This window comes from Cricetulus griseus, chromosome 2 (genome assembly GCF_003668045.3).
Source record: "Cricetulus griseus strain 17A/GY chromosome 2, alternate assembly CriGri-PICRH-1.0, whole genome shotgun sequence".
NCBI lineage: Eukaryota > Metazoa > Chordata > Mammalia > Rodentia > Cricetidae > Cricetulus > Cricetulus griseus.
In genome coordinates this window covers 242,094,573-242,100,778 of record NC_048595.1, presented here as the reverse complement: position 1 = coordinate 242,100,778, position 6,206 = coordinate 242,094,573, and positions in this window count along the sequence as shown.

The window sequence follows — 6,206 nt, the reverse complement described above, 5'->3', positions numbered from 1 at the left end:
ACATAGAAACAAGCAAACTTCCTCTTTGAAACTGGCATCAACCACTCTGTCTAGGAGAATAGTTCCTGTTTCACCTTTTGCTTTCATTGTGTAAAGAATCCAAAATAGCCGGGTGGCAGTCTCTCTGCCTTCATGGAGTCAGTGTTGCATCACCTGATAAAAAGCATTCTCCCCCTGGGCCTGTTTTCTGAACTTGCAGAAGCCAAGGTTCCCAGGCAAAGAAGACAATGAGGAGGTTATTAGATGACACTGTAAGATAAGCCACTGTCACTGCCACATCTTGATTCAAACATTGCTTTTTATGGGCGATACGGTGTGATGTGACCTGAAATCAGAATCCCATTTTTTCTGTGGTACTGTCTCCAGCTGCGATCATAACTCAGTTTTCCATAAGTCATTTCACCATTCATTTAAGCCAGCTGCTTCCCAGTGGTGTGTGTGGCCAACCCAATTAATTCCCTTGCTGTGAAATGAGTTCTCTGAGCAGAGGTTATGCGGACTAGAATACACTGGTGGTAGATAAGGCATCTTGTGAGTTCACAGATAGTGGAGCTGGCAGAAAGCTTATGAGCAGTAAAAGCAAAACCATTTCCAGAATATGTGATCATTCCAATCAGGGGGAATCTTTGTTCCTTCCATGATGGAAGAGATCCAGAATAATCAACCTGCCACCAGATGGCTAGCTCATCGCCCCTGGGAATGGTGCCATATTAGAGACTCAATGGTGTTCTCTGCTCTTGACAGATTAAGCACTTGGCAGCGGGATTGCCAAGGTGACCCCTGCTAAGGGAAAGTCCATGATGCTGAGCCTCCTTGCTGACTACCATGCCCACTCTGCTTAAAGGTCCCTTCCTTCACTGGTGATATGGCTGGACAAAGACACTGACTGAGCATCATCTGGCTGCTGTGCTCTAGTGTGTCTGCCCGAAGAGAACAGTATCCTCTGCGGTGGACCTTTGCAGTGTGCATTCAGCTAGAATACCAATATTTTTACAGTTTGTACCCATTCAGAAAACCCCCATATAACAACTCTCACAGACTTCCCTGTCATCTGTTTCCCAATCCTGTCTTACTCCTTCCAAATTCCTGACCTTCTAGACAAACCATTAGCAACTGGTTTTAGTTCATTCCAGTTATCTGTCAGGCATGTTTGGGGTTGTTTTTATTTTCTTTTGCTTTTCCCAGACAAGGTCTTGAAATGTTACCCAGTCTAACCCCAACTCCTAGACTCAAGTGATCCTCCTGCCTAGGCTCTGTGAAGATGACGGATGTGTATCATCATGCCAGATTTATCTTTCACTTTTCGAATGCTGGACCAAACGAATGCTGTTACAATTTTGTTAACTTGGAGACTTCACTGCTGTCCATCAGACACCACGGTCCCCACAGAGGGCTGGGAAAGCTACCTGTGCTAGTGCAGGTGGATTCTAATGAGGTCGTCTACACTTCAGGATTTTATTGGAGAACTCACTGTAAGACTTCATTACCTTCACCATTCTCAACCAACAGAAATCCAACCTTGTGATAGCTAATACAAAAAAACAATTTGAAGAATCTAGATCAGCAGTCTCAACTTGTGGATCGTGATGCTTTTGGTGTTGAATATCAAATATCCTGCATTTCAGATATTTACATTATTACATATTACATATTACATATTACAGTAGCAACATTACAATTATGAAGTAGCAATGAAATAATTTTATGGTTGGGGGTCACCACAACATGAGGAACTGTATTAAATGGTCACAGCATTAAGAAGGTTGAGAACCATTGCTCCAGATCCATCTTTACCAAGCAGGAATACAAATTAGACTTGAGAGGCAATAAATCAATTTTTGTGCACAGATTCTATTTAGTTGGCCAGCTTAGGTCAGAAACCCACTTCTCTATTAATTAGGGAAGTTCTTGTTTGATTGTTCATTGGGTTGGGGACCAGAAGTGAGAAGGACTTCCTCAAAAGGGAGTGGAGCAAAAATATTTTTCTGGGCTACTAAGATAGGTAAAGGCCCTTGCTGCCAAACCTGACAGCCAGAATTCAATCCCAAGGATCCACGTGGAAGGAGAGAACTAACTCTTGAAAGGTGTGTGTATGCACACTGGATCACTGACATACTTCTGCGTGACGTCAATCAACTCTCCTGTGTGTCACCACAAACATGCTCTCACCCACGGAAAACTCATGCAGCTGAATCTAAGCTCCCATTTAGAAGTCTTTGAATGATGACCATTTTGATCAGCTCCAGTTTTGGCCAAACGATTGAGTGATGAATTCAACCTTACCATACAACTGTATGCTAAAGAAGATGGAAACAAATGAGGAAAAGCATGTGATGGTAAGGATCAGTACCTGAGCTTTCCCAACAAGAGGAATGTGAGTAAGGGCTACACTTCTACAGCAAGAAAGCAAGATCTCTGGTCATCCAATCAGACTTCCAAGTGCTGCCTTGTATCAGATTCTGCCTCACAGGCCCAGGCAGAATGTAACCTAACTCATCCTTCTACCAGATCTAAAGCCTGGGGACTTTGCCCTTGAAAAATGGACCATTTTCGGCACCCTTTCTAAATGCCTTAGAAATTTCCATGGCTGTCAGTTAATGACATTTGAAGAACTCCATCAGCTTGTTACCAGAAATCTCACTGAGACATTAATTTTAAATATGAACCTCCCCCTTCTAATTTCTATCTCTTGGAAACTAGCTTCGCTTAGTCCAGTGGCACTAAGAGTTCCACCCCGCCTCTCTGCCTGGAAGTCCTGTATAAACTCTCCTACCTAGCTATTGGCCTTTTAGCTCTTTATTAAGCCAACCAGGTGCAGCCGGGCGTTGGTGGCGCACGCCTTTAATCCCAGCACTCGGGAAGCAGAGGCAGGCGGATCTCTGTGAGTTCAAGGCCAGCCCGCTCTCCAGAGCGAGTGCCAGGATAGGCTCCAAAGCTACAGAGAGAAACCCTATCTCGAAAAACCAACCAACCAAACAAACAAACAAACAGGTGCTTTAGGCAAGCAAGGTAAAACATCACTGTAGCATGATAAATAAAAGACCCAGAGACTGATATTGGGATTCAAGCTTCAAGTTGAAGATCAGAAAAACAAAGCAGCTGGCCACTAGCTCTTACCTCTACCTCAGCTCAGACCAAAGGGGTGATCCTCAGACTGCCCCTCAGATTCACTCAGAGTGCTATGCTCTCCTCAATGTGGCTAGAGACTATTCTTAGACTGAATGCCTCTGCATTTTACACCTCTCAAATCCTGGAATTTAAGGCACGAGCTCTGATTCATTCTCTGGCAGCCCAGGGTGGCCTTGTACTCAAAGATCCGTCTACATCTTAATCCTGAGTCCTGGGATTAAAGGTTTGTACTACCACTGCCGGATCTCTATAGCTTGAAGCTGGCTTTGCTTCTGAATCCTCAGGCAAGCTTTAATAAATCATAATATGTCACCACTTCGCAGATAGCTCAGGCTTGTTACCATTTAAATTAACCCATATTTCTTTTCTACCCTCTGCCATGTGGCTCATGGCTTGTTACCTCGTTTTCTACAGGCTGCTTCCTCTGCATCTGCTGACTTCTCTGATTCCACCCTTCTTCATCCCAGCATCCTTAGTTTGGTTATCCCACTTATACTTTCTGACTACCGGCCAGTGACCTTTCTATTAAACCAATTCAAGTAACAAATCTTTAAAGTATACAAAAGGATTATTCCACAGCATTAACCCAATCTAGAAACTCCCTCCCAGGCAAGCACAGAGGTCTGTCTCCTAGGTGATTCTAAAACCTACCAAGCAGACAGTCAATATTAACCATCATGGTCTGTATATTACATTTACAGTCATCTAACTAGCAGCCACGCCTGCTAGTTTTTCTGGTCTGGGACGAATAGGGTGTCGCTGTCCATCCGTTCTTGACTAAATGAGATCTACCTTTACAGCAATGGTTCTCAACCTGTGGGGTCCCAACCCCTTTGACAAACCTCTATTTTGGAACATAGTTACGTTATGATTCATAACAGTAGGAAAATTACAATTATGAAGTAGCAATTTTATGGTGGGGGGATACATGAGGAACTGTATTAAAAAGTCACAGCATTAAGAGGGTTGAGAACCACTGCTCTACTGTTAAGGCAGTTTTAACTCTGCCTCTTTAGCAGTCAGCATCTGTATTAATGAAGGTGCTTGGTTTCCAATGGACTACAACTTGCCACGTCACCACACAGTCTTCTGAGCACACCAGATAATGGCACATCAGAAGAGCAGAGACAATATTGTCTTACTTTTTTCACTAGAGGGGAATTTCCTGGTAAGAAGGATAGCATATGTGATAGTATGATGAGACAGAAGTACTCTAGTTATTAATGGGAGTTATTTGTCTGGGAGTACAACCAAAGGGGAGGAAAGATGGTTTCACAGGTGTCAGTCAGTCCATCATGACCAGGAGGGCCTGGCAGAAGAGTTCCCACCATCCTTCCACGAAGAGAAGTGATAGAAGGAGCCAGAGGAAGATACATTACCTGAAGACACACCCAATGACCTACTTCTTCCGAGCAGGTCTCACCCTATCTTTCATTACCACCAAATAATACTGTCATACAGTAATGAACCTATTGAGAGAGCAATCCATTGCCTCTGGAGGCACCATCACAGATACAAGTGCGCTTTACTAATCATCTAGGGTTAAGAATAATCCAATCAGGCTAACAATCAAAATCAGCACCACAGCTAACGGAACATTCAGGGAAACGATCCAATTCTACAAAGAGGTGGCTCCTTGGCTGTAATAAAAGGCAATCCAAAGTAACAGACATGCTGCCTTCCGGGTATCCTGCTGGGCTCCTTGAAGGACAGTATCTCAAAAAGACCTTAGAAACAGTCACCATTGTTGTTAAATTGCCTTCTAAGCAGGGACAGTAGCGTTCCTGGTGCTATTTCCTTGCTAAAATATGCCGTCATTCTCCAGCACAAAGCCACACTTTCCCTAGCATTTGGAAGAAAATTCAAACTCCTGTCTGTAAGACAGATGGTTTCAGGTCTTAGCTCCCCTCCAACGTTACCTCCAGTTACTCTTTCCTAGCTGTGTTCACTATGCCCTATTCCTCTGAACACCGCAGCTAGCCAGACCTCAGTATCCTCTTTCGCTGTCTCAGTCCCATCCCTTTTAGATCTGTCAAAATCAGTCTCCACAGCCATGCCTTTCTCACTCAGTCCATTCTATCCCACACAAGACACAGCTATGTACTATTTACCCCCCCCCCCCAAATAAATCAGTATGAGAACCGAAACAAATCTGTGCTTCTGGGCTTTGAAATGTCCAGGCGCTTTTGTGTGCGTACACTTAGGAGTAGGGAGAAGAGATAAACAGGCGCCCTTGGCTGCTGCTCAAATCATTAAACTCAAGTGGCTGCATACTCCCAAACCCTCAGGAGTCGGCCCAAGTCATTTCCAGAAGGCCAAACGATGGAGGAACCCGATTCCGGCGGCCTGTTACAAAACCCGGGCTGCCCCGGCTGGCCACCTCCACCGACCAAGGCCGGCCTGCGCGGGCGAGGGCCGGGCCGGGCCGGGCCGGGCCTCGCGGCGGCGCTCCGGGACCGTTAGGAGCCTCGCTCCGCGGCCGCACGGCTCACGCCGCCCGAGGGTCCCGAGGGCGCACTCGGCCCGCTGCGGCCGTTCAAACCGGCGAGTGTGCGTCGCCAGCGTCCAGCCGGCCCCGCTGCGGCCGCCGACGGACACGCCTCTGCAGGGCCCGCCGAGCCCTCGCTGAGTAAGGCGGGACCCGCGCCGCCTCCCGGGTCGGGACTGGGGGCCCGATGACCGTTAGCGGGGCTCTTTTGTATAAACCGAGGGGTTCCGGTTTCAAAAAAAACAAAAAAAAAAAACAAAAAAAAAAAAAAAGGAAAGGCCAACAGGACCGTGAAAGCCCCTCTACGCCGTGCTGCTCGCCGGCAGTCACGTGAAAGCAAGCGCAGGGCTTCAAGACCTCTCCGGGCGAGCCTCATTAGCGCGCAGCCCGCGGCCACTTCCGCCCGGCCCGGCCTGTGGGCTGAAGGGCCTCCCTCGGCGGCGTCAGGAAGGAGGAAGGAGAACGCGAGCTAGGGGGCTGTGGCTGGGAGGGGAGCAGCGAGAGCCGGAAGTGGGTGGCTAGCGGGGATGGCTGGAGCGCCCGGGCCTGGCGGCGCTCTAGCCGCCGCGCGCCGTCTCGATGCTCCCCC